Raw genomic sequence first — 25,062 nt, 5'->3', positions numbered from 1 at the left:
TGCAGTAGTTTTCACACTAGTCAGCACTGGCTTTCTTGGGAATAGGTGTAACAACATTCTGCCGAAAATCAGATGGCACTTCTCCTGTCCCATACATCTTACACCCTAGATGAAATAACCTTGCCATGCTGGTTTCACCTACGGCAGTTAGTAATTCAGAGGGAATGTCATCAATTCCAGGCGCCTTGTTACTATTTGGGTCTCTCGCGGCTCTGTCAAACTATGACCTCAAAATTGGGTCTCCCATTTCATGAGCATCAACAGCCTCTTCTTGTTCCAGAACCAAATCATCTAGCCTTTACCTTCAAACAACTGTTGGATATGTTCCTGCCATCTTTCTGCTTTGTCTTCTTTCCCTAGAAATGGCTTTCGATCTGAGCTCTTAATATTCATACACCTACGTTTCCTTTCTCCAAAGGTTTCCTTGATTTTTCTGTACGCAGTATCTACTTTTCCTAGGATCATACACCTTCAACATCCTTGCACTTCTCCTTCAGCCATTCTTCCTTAGCTACTTTGCACTTTCTATCCACTTCATTCTTTAATCGCCTGTGTTCTTTTCCGTCGTCTTCATTTTTTTGCATTCTTGTATTTTCGTCGTTCATCAATCCGGACTAGTATCTCATGAGTTATCCACTGATTCTTAGTTATTCTTTTCTTCCTTCTTAACATTTCTTCAGCAGCCCTTCTGACTTCATTTTTCATGACTATCCACTCTTCCTCTATTGTTTCCTTCAGCCTTTTCATTTAGTCTTTGTGCTACACGTTCCTTGAAACAATCCCTCACACTCTCTTGTTTCCTTCCTTTCCTCAATTTCTTGAACTTCAGATGACATTTCATGACCAACAAGTTGTGGTCACAGTCCAATCTGCTCCTGGGAAAGTTTTGCAATCCAACACCTGGTTTCTGAATCTCTGCCTAATCATAATGAAGTCTATTCGATACCTTCCAATGTCTACAGGTCTCGTCCACGTATACGGCTGTCGGAAGGCCTAGGATTGAAAATAAACCATACACCAGTTATGGTCTTAAGACATCCCTAGCATTTGCCTGGTGAGAAAATGGAAACCATCTTTAGGGTTTTAAAGGTGAGGTTTGAATCTATTTTCTCCTGAATGAAAGCTTACAGTTACTTGGGCAGTACTGTGCTGCCAACCTACTTCACACACACACAAATAAAAGGGGCAAACTATTAAAAATGAAGATACCAAACTATGAAAATTTGCACCATGGTTCATTGTTTAAAGCCTTAATAAAAAAGCACATGGAGCAGTGTCTCCAATATATACTGTTGCGAAAACCGTTCTTATTAAATAAAATAGCTGGAAATTCATATCACATGGAAGATTTTGTACACGCATGCTCAGAAATGGCGTCCCGATCATAAACAAAGCATGGCATGGCGTCCCTCCAGCCCCTAGTTTAACACATTGCTGCAGGTAGGCAGTCCGCTACAAGACCGTTGTGATTATAATGGGCTGTAATGTGGATGTATAGCAATACACACACTGTGCCTTCAGCACTATATCTTCACTCCCTGCCCTCCTTTTCAGTACTGGAGCGGGGCAGTGCTGATTGCTTATGTCGCGACACCATTTCTGTGCATGCGTGTACATAATACCACACATTACAATGCAGGTTGATAATCTTATGAACTTCCATCTGTTCAGGGCTCACATCCTTAGCTGTGTCAGTTGAACTACCTTTCCTTTACTCACCTTCACTGTACAGTACATACTTCAACTGAGTTACACAATTATTTTGCAGAAGCATAAATCAGTGCTTTATTGCTGTTGCCATTTCTTGGTGGATGCAGTATTTTTCCATCTGTCTTCTGGCACAGGCCAGAGTAAAATGTAGCTTCCACCAAGGTCTCAGTCTAATAACGGCAGTGACAATAGGAAAGCTGCTAAAGTACGGTTGGTGCCGAGATGTTATTAAAGATACATAACCAAAGGGCTGGTTGTACTGCAGTAGTAATTTCTGGCCTAGTGTGGAAAGCAATGGGAAACTACATCACATATCATGCCTTGTATGTCTCATTATGGCACTGCCATAAGTTCTGGCCTTTTCCAGCATCCACGTAATTTTTGGTGGTACTATTTGAGGATCCAAACAGCCTTTGAGCTGATGACTTAACATAATTCAATGTACATGAACTTCGAGTAATTTTTCCACTGACACCTGCTCTTTGCCTCAATATTTGTATGAATTGCTTCCATAATACTGTGGTGTCTTTAAAGTCTGAAATTGTATGTTCAGATGGCTTTATTGTAAATTAATCACCTTGCAACAGGATTATGTTCTGTAAATATTTCCCAGAAAACAGTAGGTATTAATGATGTGCTCTTCACACATTTGTGTGTTTCTTATTCTCTCTGCCTGATGCGCTCCACTGTTGAGATTTTGAAACAAAGGTGACATATTGTTTGGTCTGACATAAATTTGCCTGGCTGGCTTAGCTGCCACTACATGATCTCATCACAGATTGCCAAAGTATGGTGAAGATACTGTCAAATGTTTTCAGAGGGATCTGAATCTAGAAAACACATATGTCAATACTAGGGGAAAAGGAATTATGAGTATTTTTATGACAGGCAAACAAAACATCTATTTGAAATTCAGTGACAATGGTAGAATGAGTTCTTGGTTCAAAGTAGTTAGAGGGATTAAACAAGGCTGTAATGTCTCATCCTTGAAGTTAATAGCTCACATGTATCATTTACCGAAAGTTATCAAATTGCAGGCAGCGGTTCAGCTGGGTGGAAATGTAAGTTTGGTTTCAGGCAATATGTTCACAAATGCCACACTGTGCTGAAAACCTGCAATCTAATATCTTGGAGCTTGAAAAGAGATGCAATAACTACAGTAAAAAAATTAGCATTTACAAGATTAAAGTGATTCCAGTAGGGAAGAAACCTAAGAGGATGGTATGTTAGGTCGGGAACACAAAACTGAAACAGGTGGATCATTTCAAGGATTTAGGTTGTGTGCTCTGCCAGGATGGTAGTGTGTTAAGAGAAACTGAATCGAAGTGAAGCAGTTGAGGTTGCAGTTTTAACAGTATTCTGTAAGAAAGAAGTTGGCTTTTGGATGCTATATTCACCATACTGTATGGGAGTGAAAACTGGATGGACTCAGGATATCTTAATCATAAGTTGGAAGTAACAGACACAAACGTAGAGAGAATGATTGCTGGTACAAACATGTGGGAACAACAGCAGGAGGGAAGAAGCTGCACATATAAACTGGCTTCGATGGTGGAGTGATGCGAGGCTAACAGACTTTGCCAAGGAGGGTAAGAGAAGCAGAGGGAGGTCAAGACGACTATGGTTAGACTCAGATTTTTATGATCTAAAGGTACAATGCAGGTAACTATATAAGGCCAGAGCTAGCTGCAGACAGGAAATTGTGGATGCACTTTGTTAATTCACAGAGGCTTGCAGACTGAATGCTGAAAGGCAAAATAATCTATAATAAAGCTGTACGTTGAAACCACCCCTTGAATAATTCCAGATTTTATGACAAGGAACAACTGCAAAATATACGAGTACATCTACCATGAATGACATTTTATTTATTTATTTATTATCTATTTATTTACTTATTTAACTCCTTCTGGGGCTCAAAATTAGACAGCTAGCTCAGAAGTATGCGAAGGGCATACCAGTATTTGTCTGAAGCAAATGAAAATCTAGCACTGGACTGGATATGAATTACTCAGTCTTAACCTCTGAGTCCATGTACATGCAAGACATACTAAGAACAGCTTTAGAAATTTGCTTGCAAGGTGCTGAAGAAATAATAAATGCCACAACAGACTTTTCCATTCTGTTTATTGTCTCACTGAGAACTACACAGTTAATACATTAGAAAGAATACATACCAATCATATGAAACTATTAATCCCAACAAGAAAAAAGTTTACAATTACAAATGTATTAAAAAATAATAACTTACTTGCCTCAGTGATCTTTTTACATAGCCTGCTTACATGATAGTAAAATAACTGTAAATGACAAAATAAACAATCGCCTGTCTATGAAACAGGGGACATGAAAGTCCAACAGCGGTGAGCTGTGATTGGTTGCTTCAGAACGCAATCGCCTGCCCATTAATGACAGGGGACTACAAGTCCAACAGCACACTGAAAGCTGTGATTGGTTTTCTGTGAACGCAATCGCCTGTCAGAAGAGACAAGGGACTTCGCGAGTCCAACAGCGCTTAAGCTGTGATTGGGTCTCAATGGACACACAATCGCCTGTTAACAAAAACAGGGGACTTGGGCAGTCCAACAGCTTATATGGCTGTGATTGATTTTCCCACCTGCCTGCATTTTATCACCAGAGATACCGAGCGAGTGAGTAAAGAAAGAATGAAAGACAATCGCCTGTCATAATTGACAGGGGACGATAAAAGTCCAACAGCTTTGACGAGCTGTGATTGCTTTGTACTACCTTAGGACCTCAATGGAATGCGTCTTCATAGGTTTACTGTTATTATTATTATTATTTTGCCATCACCACAACTCACTATCAATGCACAATGTAACAATTCACTTAAAAAAGAACAGGGAATAGGAGTTAAGAGATATTAAAGAAGCTTAACTTTCTCACAGCTAGATTGGCAATTATTTTTGTGTGTATGTTTGTGAATCCAGAAAAAGCCAAAGCAGCTTACCTATATACAGGAAGGATCTACTATAGAAAACACAGGCAAATGCTAACACAAGCCCCTCATGTCAAATGATTATTAGCTCAAACCATACCCTTTACTTGGCTTTCTTGCAGTATCAGAAAGTAGTATAAGAAGAAGCAGAATAATAAAATATTGTAATTTTGCAAATACCCAATTCTGAATATTGAACATACTCTTAACTTTCTTATTTACATCACTTTCGAATTATTTATCTGCTCTATAGGTGGGAAGACTTAAGCAGGCAAAAATTCTTATTTTTCTAAATTTTAAAACGTTGAGGAGCTTACGTGAAATATTCAAGAGATGCAAGGATCAACGCATGTGAAGTTGAGAAAATAGTTCTTCAAATGACTTCACATTATCACCGTGGGATTTCTCTTTTAATTATTCTCTTAAAATCTTCATGACTATTAAATTTTACAAGCAAGCTATCTTGTATTACTCACAGCATGTGATTGTAGTTCAGTATGTAGCAACTGTTCGGAAAAAATTGTATGACTTGCTTCCCATATTAAAAGTTGCACTTGCATTAAAAGCAATTCCCCTCCGCCGAGTTTATGAGAAGTAATCTATTTATTTACAATGTCAATTACCAGGGTTGACAGCCATTTTAATAATCCCAACTATTTTATTAATTACAATAACCTAGAAGAAACATGGCCATAGTAATGTCAAGATATTTTCCATGATACTGAGACAACTTCTAGTAAACTATATCCTTCCACCACATTTCCAGTCCTCCTTGTTAAAGATTAGAAACAGACATCTTTAGAATTCACAACCTAAAATGTACCCCATCATCCAGATGTTTTGAACATACAAACAGGTAATATTCCTATTAATCCTGATAGTAATAGAATTACATCTATTCTGAAATAATTTTAGTTAGTTTTACCACTATTTGAGGGTTGCTAACAGGTTCTTGTGCCAATGAACAGAATTAGTTTCACTTCTTTCATCCAAGTACCTTAACTACTACGAGGCTAAGCCAGGGTCGAAACTGCCAACTTGGGCTTAGAAAGCTAGCAATTACAGTAACATCTGAGACACGCAGTATGACCGTCTCAATTCTGTTATAAACAAACTAAAAGCCACATTGCTCATTATACCCATCAATTTGATAAAACTAATTAAAACAGGTTCAGTATGGGATTATGCAAAATCTTGAAATCATACTTCAACCTGTTTGAAAACCTATGCAGAAAGAAAACAATTCCATCTTGGAATGTAAGAATGGGGTTATTCTCTTTGTACTTTCTTCCTTGGTACTACACACTAGTATTATACCTATCTTAATAGCATCTTTAATAGGGAAGAAATGCAAATCTATCTTAATAATGAGTCATTCTTCTTGAAAATTATTTCTAGATCTGAGTATAACCCCACGAAGGTGAGTAAAGCATTATGCTGCTTGGCCTTTACATTTTAAAAGCGAGTCAAACCATTATGAAATGTCATCTACTTTGTAAGTTACAAATAATAGCAAATAGAATTATGAAAGTAATATACATTTTTTTTTACAAATCAGCAATACTTTTCTTTTTTTTGCCTGAAAAGTTTGAGACAGGTGGTCAACATTCTTTTGTATCTAGTAAGTAAACTGATTTAATTTCATTTCAAATATTCCTTACATGTAAGGTATGCAAAATTCTTCCAGTGTAGTTTCTAACTAAACATAAACCTTGCAAGCAACTGCAAAGTTCATTGCTATAACAATACAGGAGAACTAGGTTCAAAAATTTTTTTCTTTTAAAGTGAAGCCTGTAACACAACCAATCTGTTTTCTAATTTTTCCTAATTAAAAACTGATTCCAATTTTTCAACACCTGCACACGTGCATTAATTAAGTTGTGTCTTGCAAGAGCTACACACAGCATACGCCAGAGATCTTAAAATTATGGGTGGTGTCACTATTAAACCTGAAATACTTATTTACTTCCATATATTGTCGTTACTCTATTTAAGGGACGTTGTGCAGTCAGACCCACTTTATGGTGTCTTCAACCACACTTCTTGCATGTTTACTTAAGAAGGCAGATGGTAAAGTAATGGATATTTTTTTAAATTTTTACAAAATATTTAATGAATGAATGAATGAATGAAAGAAAGAAAGAAAGAAAGAAAGAAAGAAAGAAAAAAAATATGTAGTAGTTTTACCTATTTCAATACATGAACCGAATCTCTTGAGACATTTCTCCCATTGTGATACTAACTGGAATATGCTTTGTTCATAGAACTCTGTTCCCGTGAGTAAAGGCATGTGCAGACGACTGATATCACTCCAACATTTCTTCAATGTTTCAAAGAGGTGAATGTTAGAAGGTTCAGGGTCTGGACTGTACTGTATGGTGGATGATCAAGTACCTCCCAGCCACACTGCTCAATTTTTAAAAGAACAGAACCAGGAATGGCGAGGCGAGCAGTCATGAAGAACCAGTGAAAAAATTCCTAGGAGGTCAACACTTTGGTTCAGATGAAGAAGTGAAATCGTTCATACGCAAGTGGCTATACTCTCAGGGAACTTGTACAAAGGAGACATATTTAACTTGGTGTCATGATGGAAGAAATGTCTTGAGAAACTTGGATCATATGTTGAAACAATGTGAATTACTTTTGACCTGCCCTTGTATTTGGGCTGGGATATGAAAATATATCCTGAAGACTTCCAATAAAACTAGCAGGACACAAACAACATACGGTGGAAATATCACTATCACGACAACAAACAAAACTTTATCAACTTTGGCTTTTGAGTCCTCTCGTGCTATATAAAGTTAGCATGCCAGCTAAGAAACTATCACAAAATCGAATAAGTCTCCAGATTTTCTCAGAAATTTTTGTGTAAGTCCCTAGATTTTCTTATAATGGTGTATGAAGTCAAAAAAGGATGTTCCCCCTGTGCCTAAATTACTTTCTTTACACCTTGTGTTACAAGACCAATAATACCAGTATATATGGAAATGACACACTAACACCATCGGAGCAAAACACAAGCAGCAACTCTCTAGACTGCAGAACTGAAATAGGGGAAAGAACTTATTTTATAGCCTGATTTATAATTGCTTGGCAGTGGGAATGCAAGTGACTGGAACAAGTAAGCTTGTTTCAAGTACAACACCCAGGGAATTCAAACAGGAGCAAATTTTTTCTCTGAAGCCATTTCTTTCTAGGTTACAAAATATTTTATTATAATCATCAAGAGTTTATCTACTTTCTGTATTTTTTAGGAACCTGAAATTATCTTGGCAGAGTTCTTTCCCAGGTCCAGTCTTAACCAAATCAAGAAAGTTATATGAGGCAGAGTATTATGTAGTCGAGACCCAATAAACAATATCCAGCTATTAGTGCCATTTGTATATCTGATGTTAAAAAATTCAATAAAAATAGAGACACTAGACTGAAATCTAATTACGACATTCTAGTTCATTAAGTTTGTAAAATATACCCAACTTAAAGCTCCATTTCATGTTCGATAATAATTTATTTCTAAATTCTGTTCCCTCCAAGTGGAGGCTATGTACAACAATGTCCAAAAAGCATCCAGATACAAAAATGAAAATTTAAAAAAATAAAAAAAATTAAATGATAAAAGAATAGTTTTATAAACATAAAACTATCCATGGGACATGATAATCTTTCCTATTGTTAAACATTTCACATTCCCTTAGTTTCTTCTGGTATTATGAACTGATTATCTTGCTGAACATACAGGACATGTGTATGATTATATTTAGGTTTATTATGTAAAACTGTCAATGATGCCCTTGCAACATGCAAATATGCATAAAAATTAATGAATATATAATGATCTGCTCCTCTTCTGTATTAAACACTGTGTGGTGATTTTAAACATTCCTATATTTAATTTATTTGAGGTATGCTCTTATACAAAATGAAAGGATAGAATTTTAATAATTAAGCATTTCAACCAACTGAAATTGTAGTTAAGTAAAAGAAGTAATCAACCCTTTGAGTGCCAATATTGTTTATAATAACGAATGATATCATCTATTTCAAAACCAAGAAATGGACTCAGTCTCTGTGTGTGTGCATGCACAAGTACGTGCTGCCAAAAATGATCACATTCAGACTGTATCTCAGGGGATAAATGCAAATTTTGAAAGATTTTATGTGCTGTGAATTTGGAAAGTGCTTAGTTTCATTCACTTTTTGGACTACCAAGCACAAAAATAAATTTCAGAAGAGAAGGTTTAAAGAAAAAGTAATTACTTACTTGTCCCTCATATTTAGATTTTTGGAATGCTCAAAAATAGAATAGAATGTTAAGACCGGAAAAAAAAAAAAAAGTAAGAAAATGGCTAACTTCAATAACTAAAAAATTAGGTAGGTTTATCCGTTCCTATGAAATTTCATTCAGCTGTCAAATAGTTGAACAAATATTAAAAAGAGGTAAAGGAGGAATATAAGTTGTTACTATGCTTTTCAACACTGGACATATTTTCCTGGGCTTGGAAAGCAACACAAATCAAATTTTTATTCTCATCCCAACTTCCTGCATCACTGCAACTGTGATTACCCAAGTCATACCAAACAAAACAAACATTTTCTTCTTGAAACTACTCTTGCTCCAGGTAAATAGTAAATTAGTCAAAATAGTTCCTTCACTTACACCAAATGACCCAATGCCTGCCTGTAAGTTACCAAAATCAACAGTATCACTACCTATGCCTTCCATTAGTTCCTGACTCGAATATTTCTTGCTGTCACAGCAAAGTGGGAGGAAAATGAAAAACACCAAGACGAAGAACCTACTGTCCAATAACCCAGCCTGACACTGATACGACAACATGAACATGTATAATACCACACATTTGTGATTCATCAATTTACTAACATAACAAATAGGCAGGAGTCTTATACAACTTGTGAAGCAATACGAAATAATGTATCATGCATATAAACATGAAATAATTCCTGCTTTAACATACTTTATAGCTGCTCCACATTCAACATGGTCAAGTCTAAATGCACATCTTTGGATTTCCCCTTCACAAACATGTCAAGAACAGCACTGTACATCAGACATAAATATGATTAGCAAACATCTATACATAACACACCTTATAATGCAACACAATTATTATAGTTTTGCCAAGATTTATGAAAATAACTTTACCATGAAGTAACACAAACTCAGATTCTTTCCGGTGGTACCTAGTCATATAATCGATACTCTTATAAACTTCTACCTAAACCTCCACCCATTATTCAGCTTTTGCTGAGTTTAGCTTTACATGTGAATGTAACTAATTTCGTCTTAACAGAATAAAAGACTGATATAAAAAAGGTTAAATAATTACAGATTCAACTATGACTGACTAAAATAAAGGAAAAAAAGTATTTTTTATGTCATTAAGGAGACAATAATAAGAAATATACAAGTTAAATTATTTCTAGTCCAGATTTCTACCAACCTCATTTATGTAGAATCTGGGAAAACTGGGTGTCTACTCGTGTTGTACATAATCTAATTTGTACTTTAAAAAATCTGACTTTTAGGCTCCAATAAACTGTAGACTATGTATCTTTATTTAAAAAAGTGTTTTACAACACACGTTATTATCCTTGTACTGCAGTCATATTTTAATTAAATTCCAAATACTACCTAAGAGGTGATTAATAAAAATGAGTATTTCATGGCCATGGAGAACTAGACCAGAAAAACGCAAGATCACACAGAATAGCATCGATTTATGAGAGAAGCAAAAAAATTCTTGGCTCACGATAGTCACGAGTGTAACGACTAGAGAGAGATTCTTTAACAGTTAGATGGTTATAATAATGGTGAGATAGAGAGTCAGCGATTCGAACCCTGTGTTATACAGCATAATATCCAATAAACTGGTATACTTGGAAGTAACTTACAACATTAAAATATTAAGACAGTGAGGCATAGACACTGGGAAACAATATGAGTTTCATGATTTACACTATTTGTAAAGTCATTTCCAATGTTTTACTGTAAGAAACAAGAACAAGGCAAAGATTGTGCTGCATTCTTATTGTAAGTATCCAGCTAATAAATATCTACTAAAGCTTTAGCTGTGAGAAAGTTGGGTTCAACCACAATATAGACTATGAGCAACTGTGTTAAAAGAAAAACACAGGCAATTTTTATAGAATATATGTATATACCAACTGAATTGTCAAGCACGAATATAGATGCATTACCTACAGACTGTACAATTAAACAGTTCAACTACTGACGATGAACAGATATAAAATCCGTAATAGTCTTGTTCTGAATTCGAACAGAGCACTTTTTCATATTTTCCACTACACTACGCAACATCACTTTTCCAGTAGAACCCATTATACGAGCACATCCTCACACTCTGATATTTAAAAAGAATATAAATAAATATATTGATCTTCTACATTTTATAAAGCAAGCAGATGATGAAGAATATCCTTGTATGGCTCCACAATACTCGAAGAGTTTTTCTTTAAATTTATTAGTTTACAAGTTCAATGTGATCACTTTGTTTTTATAAGTTTTAATGCTCCAGGATCAAATATGCTAGAAGAAAAAACAACAATAACAGTACCTGATCGAAAAGTGCAAATTATTCACCTGCTGCCTTTATATAATTACACACACACACACACACACGCACTCATTCACACAAGCCTGGGTTAAAAAAACCCAAACAAACACCACTTTGCCTGCAGCAACTTTTAGAGTGTATATTGGGCAAGTATTGGTACACCCATTCAACCTCTACCGATACTCTCAGCATCAATTATGATAACTTATTCATACTAAAAATAATTTTTCACGTCACTAACAGTAAATGAGAAGTCATGAGTTGTACTTGTGAATATTATAAATTCACTTGGAGAAAGAACTTCATGTATCCGCTAGACAAGGGAGGATATTGAAGGCTGCACTCATGCAACTAGACTAACACTAGAATGTGAATCTCAAAGTACCTGTTGACAATGTTATAAAAATGCAAATTCAATGACTGGTTTAGAAAGTAATCTTTTAACATTAATATACGGTGCTACCCAGAATTTCTGAAAATTTGAATATCCCAGATGAACTAGTGATACGTAATTCTGATGCTATGTGTCCATTGGTGTGTGTTTCAACTATTAGTTGCCAAACAGTCCTTGTAAGTGTTTCAGAGTTTTGGTGGTTTTTTTTCTAAACACTGTGTTCTTGTGTTGTTTCTGCATATTTCAAAATGGCTGATGTTAATGACCAAAGAACCCCATTGCTAAACAAGGATTTTAGTGACAAGGCATTAAACAAAGTATGAACATTTTCAAGTACTGTATTAAGTCTGGAATCTGTGGAAGATGACAAATATTTGGGTCGACCATTGACATGCCTAACTCCCAAAAACGATCATGACAATGCGCCTGCACATACCTCGCTTGTTATGAGAGACTTTCTGACAAAACCTAAATTAATGATCAGCCCATTTTACATTCCCGTACTTGCTTGATCTGGTGCTCTGTGACTTCTACCTCTTCCCTCAATGATATTCTGGTTGGCGTTTTGACTCCATTGAAGAGATCCAAGTAGAATCCCAGGAGAAATTGAACACATTGAAGCCAGAAGATTTCCACAAGTGTTTCCAAAAATGGGGACAATCTCTGCATTCACAACTAGTGTGATGGTGGAAATTACAGGATAATGTACGTATTCGTGATTTTATAAGTAAATTCTCCAAAGTTCAGGCTAGCACCTCAGATATCCTTTTTGAAAGCACTGTCTTAATATCAAAGGAAAAAAATTCTACTCTTAACACCAGAGAGACACTATGTTCAAGTAATAGTCTTCAATATTTCCATGCTTAATCTTCCTCCTTTCAGTTTTTAAATAAGAGAAATGAGCAAACAAATATTATTCAATGCAATCTTGACAGATAAATTCAAATCGATGTTGTTCCTATTTATTTTATAAATTTAGTCCCCTTTCTTCAAATTTTAAAAGTCCTAATATTCAAATATAGAGTACCAAAAAGTGTACTTGATTATATTACATTTGGAATTTCTGCCTCATTTATAAAACCTAATTGCACAATATCATACACGAATAAATGAAGTATGTGTTTGGAAAATGTATGTAATAGTTTTGATGTAAGGTGCTTCTATTAGAAAAATTCCCTTGTAGTTACATCAAATTACATCAAATTTTAAAAAGTAATAATTCAAAAGATATTTGATTAATGCGATTTCAAGTCAACTGCTTCAGGAAGAGGAGCTCCTTTAGGTGGGAGCTGGTTCTTCAGGAGAGGAAATGCCACTGAAATCCAGCAGGCAACATTTGTCCTCCAGGCCAGGGGGTGGTTGCAAAAGGCACCTGTTCCCTAGGTCAGGGGTGGCCTCATTAAAACCTGGTAGCAAGGGATAAAATGTGTTTGTGCGTGGTGAGCCCATTATAATAATAGCCTATATGAAGTGCCGAAGTGGATCAGGGCAAGGAGAGGCGAATAGAGGTCAATGATCCACTGCCCGACCTGGGAGCTTCCTGGACAAGGGTGATTGAAGAAGAATAATTCAGAAGACACCCTAAAGGCAGATAATATTTCAACTGTAAGTTGCCTACGAGTCACACCAACCGTAGGTAATAAATTGTCAGGGTAAGAAAGACAGCCATAACTCAAAAATTTTCATTTGTTTCGTGGCTCTATCCTAATCACAAAGAACCAGTGTTCCCAAACTTTTAAAGCTTAAATATCAATAAATCATTATTTATACTTTCATCATACTAGAGTTTGCAGTTACTTCTGTATGCATATACAGGAAGGTGCACCTAACTATCTTCTGTCTAGTTTATGATAGCGATTGGTGGTTTTCACGCCGGGGAAAAACAATAATGGGCACATGAAAGAACTTGTATGTATCCCGGGCTTTAATAACCACCGAGGCAATGATCCTAAGCTGCTTTATCAAAAATGGAACTACACCACTTGTCTCGTACAACCACATTCAGCAATACAATGATTTCCACTGTCAGACATGTGGGACTGTTGAAGAAGTGTGTTAAAGTGCACATAATTTCAAATTTGGTGCCATCAGGAGTTATTACCCATAGGTCAAAAAGACAAGTGGTACGTACAATCATAACTTGTGTTTAGATTGATCCCCTCATGGCTTGTAATTGTAGACATGTTAATAAGAGTACTACTTACTATAGACCAACGGTAAAGCATTTTTCAATCTTCATTATTAGAAAAGTCTTGCTTGTGAACAGACAAGATTTTCTTCTGAAGATGTGAAGCAAAGTTCTCTGTGAAATGTAAATAATTTCACCTTGTTTTTTGACATGGCAAAGTCCAAAAGCTTATTATCATATCTTGTGTTGATATCACAGGGGAGAGTGAATATACAAACAAGCTTTGATGCATCAAATCATCCTGCCTTTAATGTTCAGAATGTTGGTGCCACATCTGAAAAAAGGCATGCACTTCAATATTATTTTTCACCGGTGTTACTCATCTGACTGTGGAAATAACTGCATCCTAGAAAGTGGCAGCGTACGAACAATATGTATACAACAGAAATGTGTACAGTTCCATTTAAAAGAAACCCAACTTGGTACTAATTAAAGCATGAGACATACATTACATATTCTTTCATGTGCCCTTTATTGTTATTCATCTATCGCTATCTTAAACTAGTTGGGGAGACAGATGTGAAATGACATTCAAATTTTTAACTATGGAAAGAAGAGCTGCAGTAAATTATACAAGATTTTAACGTTATTTAAAGCATAGATGAAAGAGAGAAAAATACCTATTTTAAACAGCAAAATTCAGTTGATATCTCCATATTCCCCAACATATAAGAAATATGTCTCGTGATTAATTACTTACTTCCAATTTGGAAAGTAGATGAAGAAATAAATATGACAGAAAGCACCAAATGTGTAAACAATTATGCTGTTAATATCAGCCACACTTCAAATACCTAAGCAGGTGCACTGTGTACAATCCATCCTACTCTAAGAACAAACAAAACAAGAAACAGATTGCTGTGAACAGTTTTCATGTAATCTAAATTCCCAAACATGCAGGCAAAGTGTCAAAATATTAGCTTGAACAGGAAATTATCACACTCCTGGACACAGAAAAATACTGTTTTAACTTGATGGATGCTAAAAAGGATTAATCTTAATTGAAACAAATAAACATCAAGTCATGAATAGAGTGACAAGAACATTAGGAACACAATGACAAGTCAGTATGAGAAAAAGGGGAAAGAGGTGACAGGAATTACTTCCAAATCTTCATATACAGCTGTCTTTACATACAAGGGTTCCCCCACCCATCAATCCCATTCATTCTTAGCCCCGTGATGAGCTCATTTGTGCTTCCCAGCTTCATTAGAAAGGCAGGCTTCAACACTCAATGAGGAGCTATCTTGATAGATTCTTGATATAGGGAGTAAAGGATAACAAGGAAGCCAGATAAATACAGGGAGAGGTAAGAGAGAAAAAATAAAAATGAAGACAGGTGGTTAAAGATAACAAACAAGGACAAACACAGAAGTAGTGTTTGATTATTTCTCTTTTTTCATGTCCCTAGTTTTCTATGCACGACGAACTGTCGCTTGTTTGTCCCTTTTCATTACTTACACTGACAAATTAGGCTCCTTTTCCTCTTCTGTGTTTGTTATTGTCCCCAGTCTATTATTAACAGTGTTCATCATTATCTAGTTCTCTTCCTTTTCATTCTATTTATCTAGCTTTCTCCTTATCATACACTTCCCACAAGATCTGTCAAGATGACTGCGCAATGAGTACTGAAGCCAGTGTTGCTGGGTATCCCAATTTAGACAAGATTCTTCCCACTTTACCAGTGAAAACCTGACTCCCAATTGAAGCGGTTGAAACTGGTAAAAATCCTGATTACCCCAAAGCAGACAATATTTCACAATGTAGTCTACTTTAAATTGTCCATTATAATAATGTGAGGTTTCAAATTAAAAGGTTGTACTGTAAAGGCAACAACTGACAATGATATGAAAATGGGGCTCACAATGCAGTACTTCATCAAGTTCTGTGGTAGTTTGAGAAGAGTGTGACAAACACCTTTCTCGAGGAAGAGGAGAATGTTGCTGATCAAATAAATAATTACGATGTACCCACAAAGTCTTTTTAAAAGACTAAATTCCTAGGAAAATAAAAGCCAAATATATATACACTTGGATGTCAATGTAAGGTAAATTATAATTTTTTAAATAAAATGGCAAAATAAATCTGAAATGAATCGGAGAGGATAAAATGGAAGGTAAGTTAATAAAATAACCTAATTTCTAGAAACAAAATACAGAGGCAAGAAGCAAACAGCACCAAAACATTCCCAAAGAAGTGACGTTACATGAACAGAAACAGATGCTGGCATTCTAAATTCCATATCTAGAATTAGGATCAAACTTTTAAGACCGTTTCCCTCAAATGATGGGTTCTGGTGCTTCCCAATATCAGTGGTGCCAATATCTCTCATGCAGAACAAGGAAAAGAAGTTTTGGGAATAACTACTGCAAGCAGTCCACACCAAAACAATAGACAGGCAAATAAATGTTCCTGTAACTCCACAGCAGAATGTAGATAGGGAAAAGGGAGCAAGCAATAGCAACTATTTGCAAACAAAATATCCAAGATGACAGTCATGAAGATGTTAAAAATCAACCAAGTCTCACCATTTTAAATTAGTTTAATTCAAAACGATGGTCTAATAATAAGAAACTTATTTCCAGTACAAAAAAAAAAAAAGACTAATCACAAATGGGGGTAGGGTTGTTGCACATAACAAAATACAGTTGAACCTCCATATAACAAAGATTAATGTAAAAATAAAGTCTGCATTAAGCAATATTTCTGTAGGGTCTCAGCAAATTTCCTACCATAATAATGTTAGTTGTTAATCATTACAGCGATGAAGCCATTTCAGAAATGCCCTGTTGTAACAATGTGTATCTTGATGTTTTAATGGTCACTGCGGATATACAGGTATGCGTAATGACCCGAGCATGCTGGGAATTTCTATGCATCGCTTGAAAGCGTGAAGTACACAACCTTTAACAATTAGCAGTCTTCCAAGTTATTTTCTAGTGCGTGGAATAATGTAGGTATGGCCTCCATTCAATGCAAGTTTAAATAAAAAATTAGCAGCAATTGAAGATTTAAAGACAGAATGAAACAGTGGTTACAAAAATAAAAAAAATGAAATGTATTTTGACAATATTTAAAATTTAAAAAAAAGTTATGAGTGAAAATTAAATTCTGTGCAAAAGCAATTGAAGATGACATTTTCGGATAATGTGGATAGTGCTAAAATACAACGGTTTAACAAAATGAGGGCTCCAAATGTTCCTGTAGAATTATCTGCCATCAACTTGCCGAACTACTCAGAGGTATGAACTTTTTATCTTTGCTATGGGTTTTACGTTGCACCGACACAAGCAGTTCTTACGGTGACAATGGTATTGGAAAGGGCTAGGAATGGGAAGGAATCAACTGTGGCCTTAATGAAGGTGCAGCCCCAGCATTCTCCTGGTGTGAAAAAGGGGAAAAAATTCTGCCTCCATGGGGTTTGAACCCACCACTACCCAAATGCAAGATCACAGCTACATGACCTAAACCATGCAGCCAACTTACTCGGTGGATAAGAACTCTAAAGCTAGCAATGTCTGTCTACAATGCTTTAAGGACAGACATGACATTGTCTTCAAAGATGATCTGCTTGGGCCCCAAAATATTGTTATACGGAGGTTCAACTGAAATTACAAACTGACAAAAAAGCATTGTGAATGAGTATTAATTCAAATATTCATACAATCACAGAACCTGCCTAGTTTGACCATGTATTAAAACAATGGGAGTAGAATTTAAAAAATCAGCTGAGTTCATCATCATTCAAAAATCACCTAAACAAGTCGAATGAAAACAACATTTCCACTGAATCTAGATATATACACCACAAATAGCTAAGTCTTTTAAAACTACAGCAAGTACTTAAATTTCTACAAAATTTCTTTGGTTCAATTTGAGATTACTGTATTTCCAATAGGCTGACATCATCGAGATACATATTTCTAAATACTGTATTTACTCGCATATATCTCACCATCACATATATCGTGCACCCTAATTTTTGATATGGAATTGAAAGAGAAAAGTAATATCACATTTGTTTTTATCCATGTGTGAATATAAGTATGACAAAGAACACACACACTGATATGCATGCCTTTTCTCAGCTCGAGGTCGAAGAATCTCCCCTTATCTTAGTTGCAACGCTCTCTCCTCTGTTTGGTATAAGGAAGGCAAGTAGTTCTGGATCCTAAGGTATTCCCTAGCCTAAAGAGCTAGACAGAATGTGATACTGGTGAACTGGCTGCAGTGTGTGAAACGTAAGTCATAAGATACCGTTATCTGTTTTCAAACATGGCTTCATTTAGAAGTGATTTATGGAGAAACATTCAAATTTTAAAATTTGAGCGATTTGGTTCGCGGAGAAATAGGGTGATCGTGCCACAGGCCGAGAATTTAATGTGCGCTACTGAAGAAAACAAAATTGCTCTTGAAAACAACAAATCAAGAGCGACAAAGCAGGGTAATAGCCATTCAGAACAGAAGGCGAACTGCAGCTTGAATTCATGAAGAGGAAATTGAAACGGCAAGGGAACATATTCGGCTACAATGTTTTGTACTTTTGTCAATATTCAATAACATTTTACAAAACATAATAAAATGCAATGTATTTGGCAAAATTATGAGGTTTTATTACAGTACTTTTAAAAAGTATTTTAATTCTAATAAAGTTTAAACTCCTAGCATATTTCTCACCCTGATATTTAAGCTTGATTTTTCAGAAAAAGGCAAGATATAGGCGAGTAAATATGGTACTCTCTTAATTTATTACACTAATTCTCTATATAAGGCAGGTATTATTTATTCAACCATAGCCAAATGAAACACTACTGGTATATACAGATCTCTGGGGAGGATAGAAAGATAATGAGAGAGGCATATTTCCCTATACTGAAAAGGAACAACTGTTAGTTCTATTTTCCCTGTTCTTTACAAAATAATCACATTTCTGAATTTTGCCTGTGAAACAGAAAACAAGATTATTTTTACAAATGAATCAAAACTAACTTGGGAAGAAAACCAAGCCCAAGAATAAAGGTGCAGTTTTAAGGAGAAAACTAAGAAGGTGCATGTGGCAGAACACTTCTAGGTTACAGACAACAATCTACTCAATGAAAACATGCTTAACATAAAATTACCTGAACTATTAATCAGAGCAATACCATTTTCAATTTGATCAAATGAGCCTTTCTTAAAAACAAATCTGATTCATACCATTGTAATATCCCATCTACCTCACTGGCCACAGAGGTATTTACAGTTTGAAAAGTGTAAGAACTATGTCAGCATCAGCAAGCCTGAGTCAAAGTGAAAACAAATGTACAATATTGAACACATTTAAGCTCATAAGTCTTTAGGCTTTTTCAATCGTGAAATTACCAGCGTTTCACCCCAGTGTAGCAGTGAATGTACAATATTGTTAAGAACAATTATCCTATTTGTTTCTACCATTGAGAAACTGTCCAATGAAGGTTCACACTTAAGGATGGCCGAGTGTGATTTTAGCACACGGCATTCAGTTGTGCACACAAGACTTACATGTGATCCATTACAAACACTAAAAGCAGCCTTTGAATTCACAGCAGAACTGGAAACTGAACTTGGCTAACCAGGTGGGAGGTTAGTATGCTGAACAAATATGGAGGTTTCCCATTATCACACCAGGCAAATACTGGGGCTGAACCGTAATTAAGGCTATGGTCACTACTTTCCCAATCCCAGCCCTTTCTCATACTTCCATGGCCAAAAACCTTTGCAACATTAAACCATTAGAAAAAAATAAATGTGGAGGTTGTTCATAAGTCATGGCATTTGGGAACATGGGAAGTACAGTATACATATTAACAATTCTGTGTCACTCTACTGATTGCCACCAACAGATGGTATCTGTCTGCTTTAGTGATTAGTTAATAATGCACAGAAAAGTTACTGCGCTACCGGCCGTGCTCCAACGTGTGAATAAAGTTGAACAGCGTCATACGTGAACATTGCTGTTCTCCATGGCAGAAATGCACGTGAGGGTCGTACGGAGCTAAGAGAACAACGTTGGGTGATACATCTTTGCCGTATCAAACTACAGAAGCTTTTATATGTAGACACACAGCAACTGTTTGAACTGTCGCACAGCAGACACCCCGCGGCAGTTATCGAAAAGTGGTTAACAGAAGAGAGGTGTTGGGCTTTCCAACTATTTCTCTGTTAGCCCACCTGGTGGTCCTGATAGTTAAGGCATGAAGTCTATATGGTCTGACACCGTAGTTAGCCAGTTCAAGTCCCGTTGGTGGAAAAAATTGAAATATTGGCTGGGTAGGAGAGGTGGTATACAATTTCTAATCACTGGATTGCATGACAAAAGCCTGGATTAAATTCCAAAGCTCTCCGCAGTGCTCATATGAAGTGAGGGCATATGATGCTGATGATGGTTATTTGTCTGTCAGATGGAGATGTTAAGCCTCGAACACACCCCTTGGTGATATTTGACAGTAGTAAGCCATGTGCTGGCAGTATGTGAAACACACTCCATTCCTACTATCATATAGCCTATCACATCATTCATTTCATCTCATTAACTCCTCTGATGAGGTTGAGTTCAGGTTATAAAAACCGCTACGAAGATTCATCTCATTTCATACCCAACCGCATAGAGAAACGGGGCAAGGGTTGCACATACGGACATATGTACACATATACATACATATAGCTATTTCTCTGTTGAAAGTGTTTGGAATTTTACAACAGGACTTGCAGATGTGCAAGATGTGTGTTCATTTTGTCCACAATAAAACAATGAATTCTATTTACGTATCTTTTGATTGCCTTTTGCCATTAGCTCCTTCACTGGAACTCAATTTTTTGCGAGCACCGAGATGCACATACCAGTGACCTTCAAACGCATTTTACCGAGCTCGATAGCTGCAGTTGCTTAAGTGCGGCCAGTAGGTATCCAGTATTCAGGAGATAGTAGGTTCGAACACCACTGTCGGCAGCCCTGAAAATGGTTTTCCGTGGTTTCCCATTTTCACACCAGGCAAATGCTGGGGCTGTACCTTAATTAAGGCCACGGCCACTTCCTTCCCACTCCTAGCCCTTCCCTGTCCCATCGTCGCCATAAGACCTATCTGTGTCGGTGCGACGTAAAGCAACTAGCAAAAAAAGAAAAGCAAACACATTTAGTGGACTGAAAATGCAACTGCCTTATTGGAAGATCTAATCTACTTGCAATTAATTATAAAATGACCCTCACATACGGTTTCTCCAACTTTTTAAGTCCAAATATAACCTTCCCCTAGATATATAGGCATGTTACTGGAAGTGGCACGTCATTCTACTTTCATCGAAATTTGAACTATAACATAAGAAATTTATGGCAATTATTATAAAATTTATCTTAGAAAATTGTTATTTTGACTAGATGGATATCTTATATTGGACTTGTTCAGTTGTGCACTTCACGCAAAGTGACAAAACACTTATATTTTTATATATTTTTCACGGGCTAGATTCATTCAATTAAAGCATTTTACAATTTGAAAAAAATACAGTATATATAATTGGAATTTTATTGGACGACATATTACAGAGTTTCTTCGACTTGATACCACATACATCACCAGAGATCATTTACAAGCCAATGTACAACAAAATGGATTGTTGAATGGACTTTTCTCTGTCCTTCAAAAATCAAACTATCTCTGTCAGGTTTGAATTAGTGATAATGGGCTCTACAGTTGTCAATATTGAGGTATTCAGGTTTGGAACCCAAAGACTGCTATATGTTTTACTCTAATACCTTACAAAGCCAACGACGTGGCCACACTGAAATACTGGATCCCTTAAGATCTTTGATGTTAAGCAACAATGGACATGGTTGCACATGGATGGGTAGCCATGTGCTCTTGGCTAGAGTGGAAAGGAACTAGCCACTCTACTGCAAGTATACTCTGACTCAGTGTCCATGATCAGGAACCTCTGGCCCAGCTGTGGGCAATGACTAGGGGCATGATTTTTTCGCATTATTTCGCGAAATATGGCTGACCCCATCGCTTTAATTTCGCGTTTATCAATTAATTCGTGAGATTTGTGAATTATTTATGTGAAATATAGGTAAATGAAGAGAAACAATACTGATAATCATTCATTGCTACTTATTTAATCTCGATTAGACTAATATAGCCCTAATCAAGATTACATAACTAATTACCCTTTCAGTCTATATGGCTATCGCTTTTACCCTATATGGCCATACCATTAAGGGATTTTATAGATTAATACGAAGCGATACTTCTGTTGAAATGTGAAATCCTTATTCTGTCTTGTTTCCCATCACGCGCGTGATATTGGAACACAGTTTCAAGATCGTTTTTTCCATGAATTTCACTGCAGTTTTGCATTTATAGCAAAATAAGTAAATTTCACTTTATACTGACCTTGCTGCTTTAATTCACTGTAATTCGTGAAAACAAAATCATTAATTTCTTAACCAGAATCATATGATCCGTTAAGATATCTCAATATCGCTTCAAAATTATTTTTGTCGCGTTTATCGTTAATGCGAAAATATTATGCCTCTAGCAATGACCAACTTATCGAAGTTGGATAAGTCAATTGGTTTTTATTCTTATTTGATGCCTTACAAAGGGGTATGTATTTCTTAAACAACTGTTGTATTTACAATAAAGGATCAATTAACTTCAACAATTTTAAAAGACCATCTATATGAAAGTAAATCATTTAACTGAAAAAGTTTATTCAATCTTGATGCAGACCAAGTCAACTGAATGGGAAATTGAAGACAATGTAGGCATTTTTCCATTGCTAAGGAATAAATCTACAATTTTTTAGAGATGACTACAGGATACAATGGCAAAAAATTGCTTAAATATACAAGCTACACAAAGATGACTCATTTCAAAAAATCAACCACACTTTCGTTGTGAAAAAGACCTAAATGATGATTAGTAGTTCAGGTAGAACATCAAATTAATATCAAGAATCACCAATACCTATGTGTTCCAGAAAGAAATGTGACGTCCTTCAACATACAAACTTCCTTTAAATGCATGTAGCACTCTTGAAATAGCAGTACTAGATCTCTGAACTTTGCAATCTACAAAATAACACTAATACACGCAGAAACACACACCTAACTAGAGAAGAAAAACTTGTGCCGGGCACTAAAGAAAACTTACAAAACCGAAAGTATGTGAAATGCATATGAAAACCACATTACAATTATTCAACACATTTAGCATACATGCTGCTTAAAATGAAATCAACAGGGGGAAAAAAAAACTAAGACAAACAAAAACATTTATGTCATTTTGAATGCAATAGCTTAGCATCACAGCTTTCTTTCAAAACCTTATCCTGATCGGCTAGTCCATCTCCACCCACGGAACAGTAAAATTTTAGGTAAATAGGAAGAGACACATAGCCAATCTTGACATCATTGAGAATGAAGGAATGGTAGGAGAGGAGATAAATGTTTTATAGGACGTGTTTCTTCAGCCTTTTCCTGAACTTTATGAATCCCTGATTAATATTCAGCAAGTTGAATAGCTTAGAGAATCTGTTAATACGCCCATACCAATGAACAGAACCTAAATCTTTCCTTAATACAGAAAGTAACAAAATAGTATGTAGCAAAAGCATTGTATGGTCCTAAGACAGACGCAATAATGAAGACAAATAGTTTCATTGTTTTTGAAAGAGAGAATAATAATAATAATAATAATAATAATAATAATAATAATAATAATAATAATAATAATAATAATAATAATAAAGAATGGTGATACAATATTATTATTTTCCATACAGCAACTGTTTTAAAATAAACAATGATGATACTGCACTACACAAACTAAGTGCTGGGCTACCACTAAAAGTACACACAATGAAAATGAAGATGCTTTGGTGGATAATAGGCATTTCCCTATTTGAGCAGATGAGGAACGACACCATCAGGCAGTGTACTGGCATGGTATTAATCATAGAGAAGTTCCATTAAAGCAAACTTTGCTGGTAAGGACATGTTCAGAGAGCTGCCCTAACAGTGCTGCAAAGACAGTTTACCATCTGCAAGTAAAGGAAACAAGGTCACGAGGATGACCCGAATGAAGATGGCAGGATACAGTAAACCAAGATAAAAAAAACAATCTACAACCAGATAGGGAGATGACCGTGTTAAGTGGTGTAACAGGATCAATAAAGCAGACACTGTACCAGTGGGAAAATGCTGAGGAGGAGGAGGCCGATGATACTGCCAAGAGGTACAATTTGTATGCTGGACAACATACAGGTAACTGAAGACATGGACCACAAGCAAGTAAAACATTACAAATAAGGTTCACAAACAAATGCTACATAACTGATTCTAGTAAGATCCGGAATGGATGAAGAGCCATGTTTGTAAACCGAATTAGGATCGTTTGTTTTCCCCATGAAGATTACAGTCTTGCTACAAGACAGATCTGAGACCTCCCCGTTAAAACTATCTTATAAGTCATGTACTGAAGATTCACCTCGAGATCATTTCTAGCTGACTCTACAGACGATGTGAAACAGAGATTGGAAGGGAATAATTTGGTTTCAGGAAGGGAATGCGTTTAAGAGATGTTTTCTTTACCCTTCAGGTGTTCGCACAAATTTGCTAAGATCAACAGAAGGACATATTCATCAATTTTGTAGATTTCAAGAAAGCCTTCAAATATGCCAAAAATCTTACATTAATAAAAGATCTTAACAACATGGATCTTGACAGTAAAGACTCAAAGCTTTTGAAGAATCTCTATTGGCATCAAACTTCAAAATAAGAGTGGAAGGGACCATGTCACATGAAACTGGTATCCGTAGAGGTGTGCATCAGGGATGTGTTCTGTCTTCTTCTTCTCTTTATTTACTCAGAGGTGATATTAAAGGAGACTAGTGAATGGTGAAATCAACACCAGATATGCTGATAATACAGAAGAGCATCCTGACCAATATATTATGATAGACCAGTCTCAATTTACAACAGCTTATGAACAGCTCGGGACTGAATAACATGTACCGTAATGATCGCCAACCTTCATTAAGGATGAGGTGGAGGAGGAAAGGAGATTAGGTGTTTCTCACTTCTATCCTTGAGATACTAAATGTACACCTTTCATGAAAGACCTGAAAGTCTGGGTGATGTCATGAATTCAGGGAGGAATACACGTCACATGTGCATACCAAAGTTCTACATTTA

The 25,062-nt window shown here is 36.0% G+C and overlaps 1 protein-coding gene across 1 annotated transcript in view; it reads right to left on the bottom strand.

Annotated features, from left to right (window-relative positions):
• Nucleotides 1-3,820: 3,820 nt before the first annotated feature.
• The window catches only part of BuGZ (Bub3 interacting GLEBS and Zinc finger domain protein), a 140,754-nt gene continuing 119,512 nt past the window's right edge, over nucleotides 3,821-25,062 (bottom strand). The window contains exon 12 of the transcript XR_010861151.2: nucleotides 3,821-11,240. The gene's annotated coding sequence lies outside the window, so the exon portion shown is untranslated. The remainder of the gene's footprint in view (nucleotides 11,241-25,062) is intronic.

This window comes from Anabrus simplex, chromosome 10 (assembly GCF_040414725.1).
Source record: "Anabrus simplex isolate iqAnaSimp1 chromosome 10, ASM4041472v1, whole genome shotgun sequence".
Taxonomy (NCBI): Eukaryota; Metazoa; Arthropoda; class Insecta; order Orthoptera; family Tettigoniidae; genus Anabrus; species Anabrus simplex.
The sequence above is the reverse complement of the archived record's forward strand: the minus strand, read 5'-3'. Positions and strand labels throughout refer to the sequence as shown.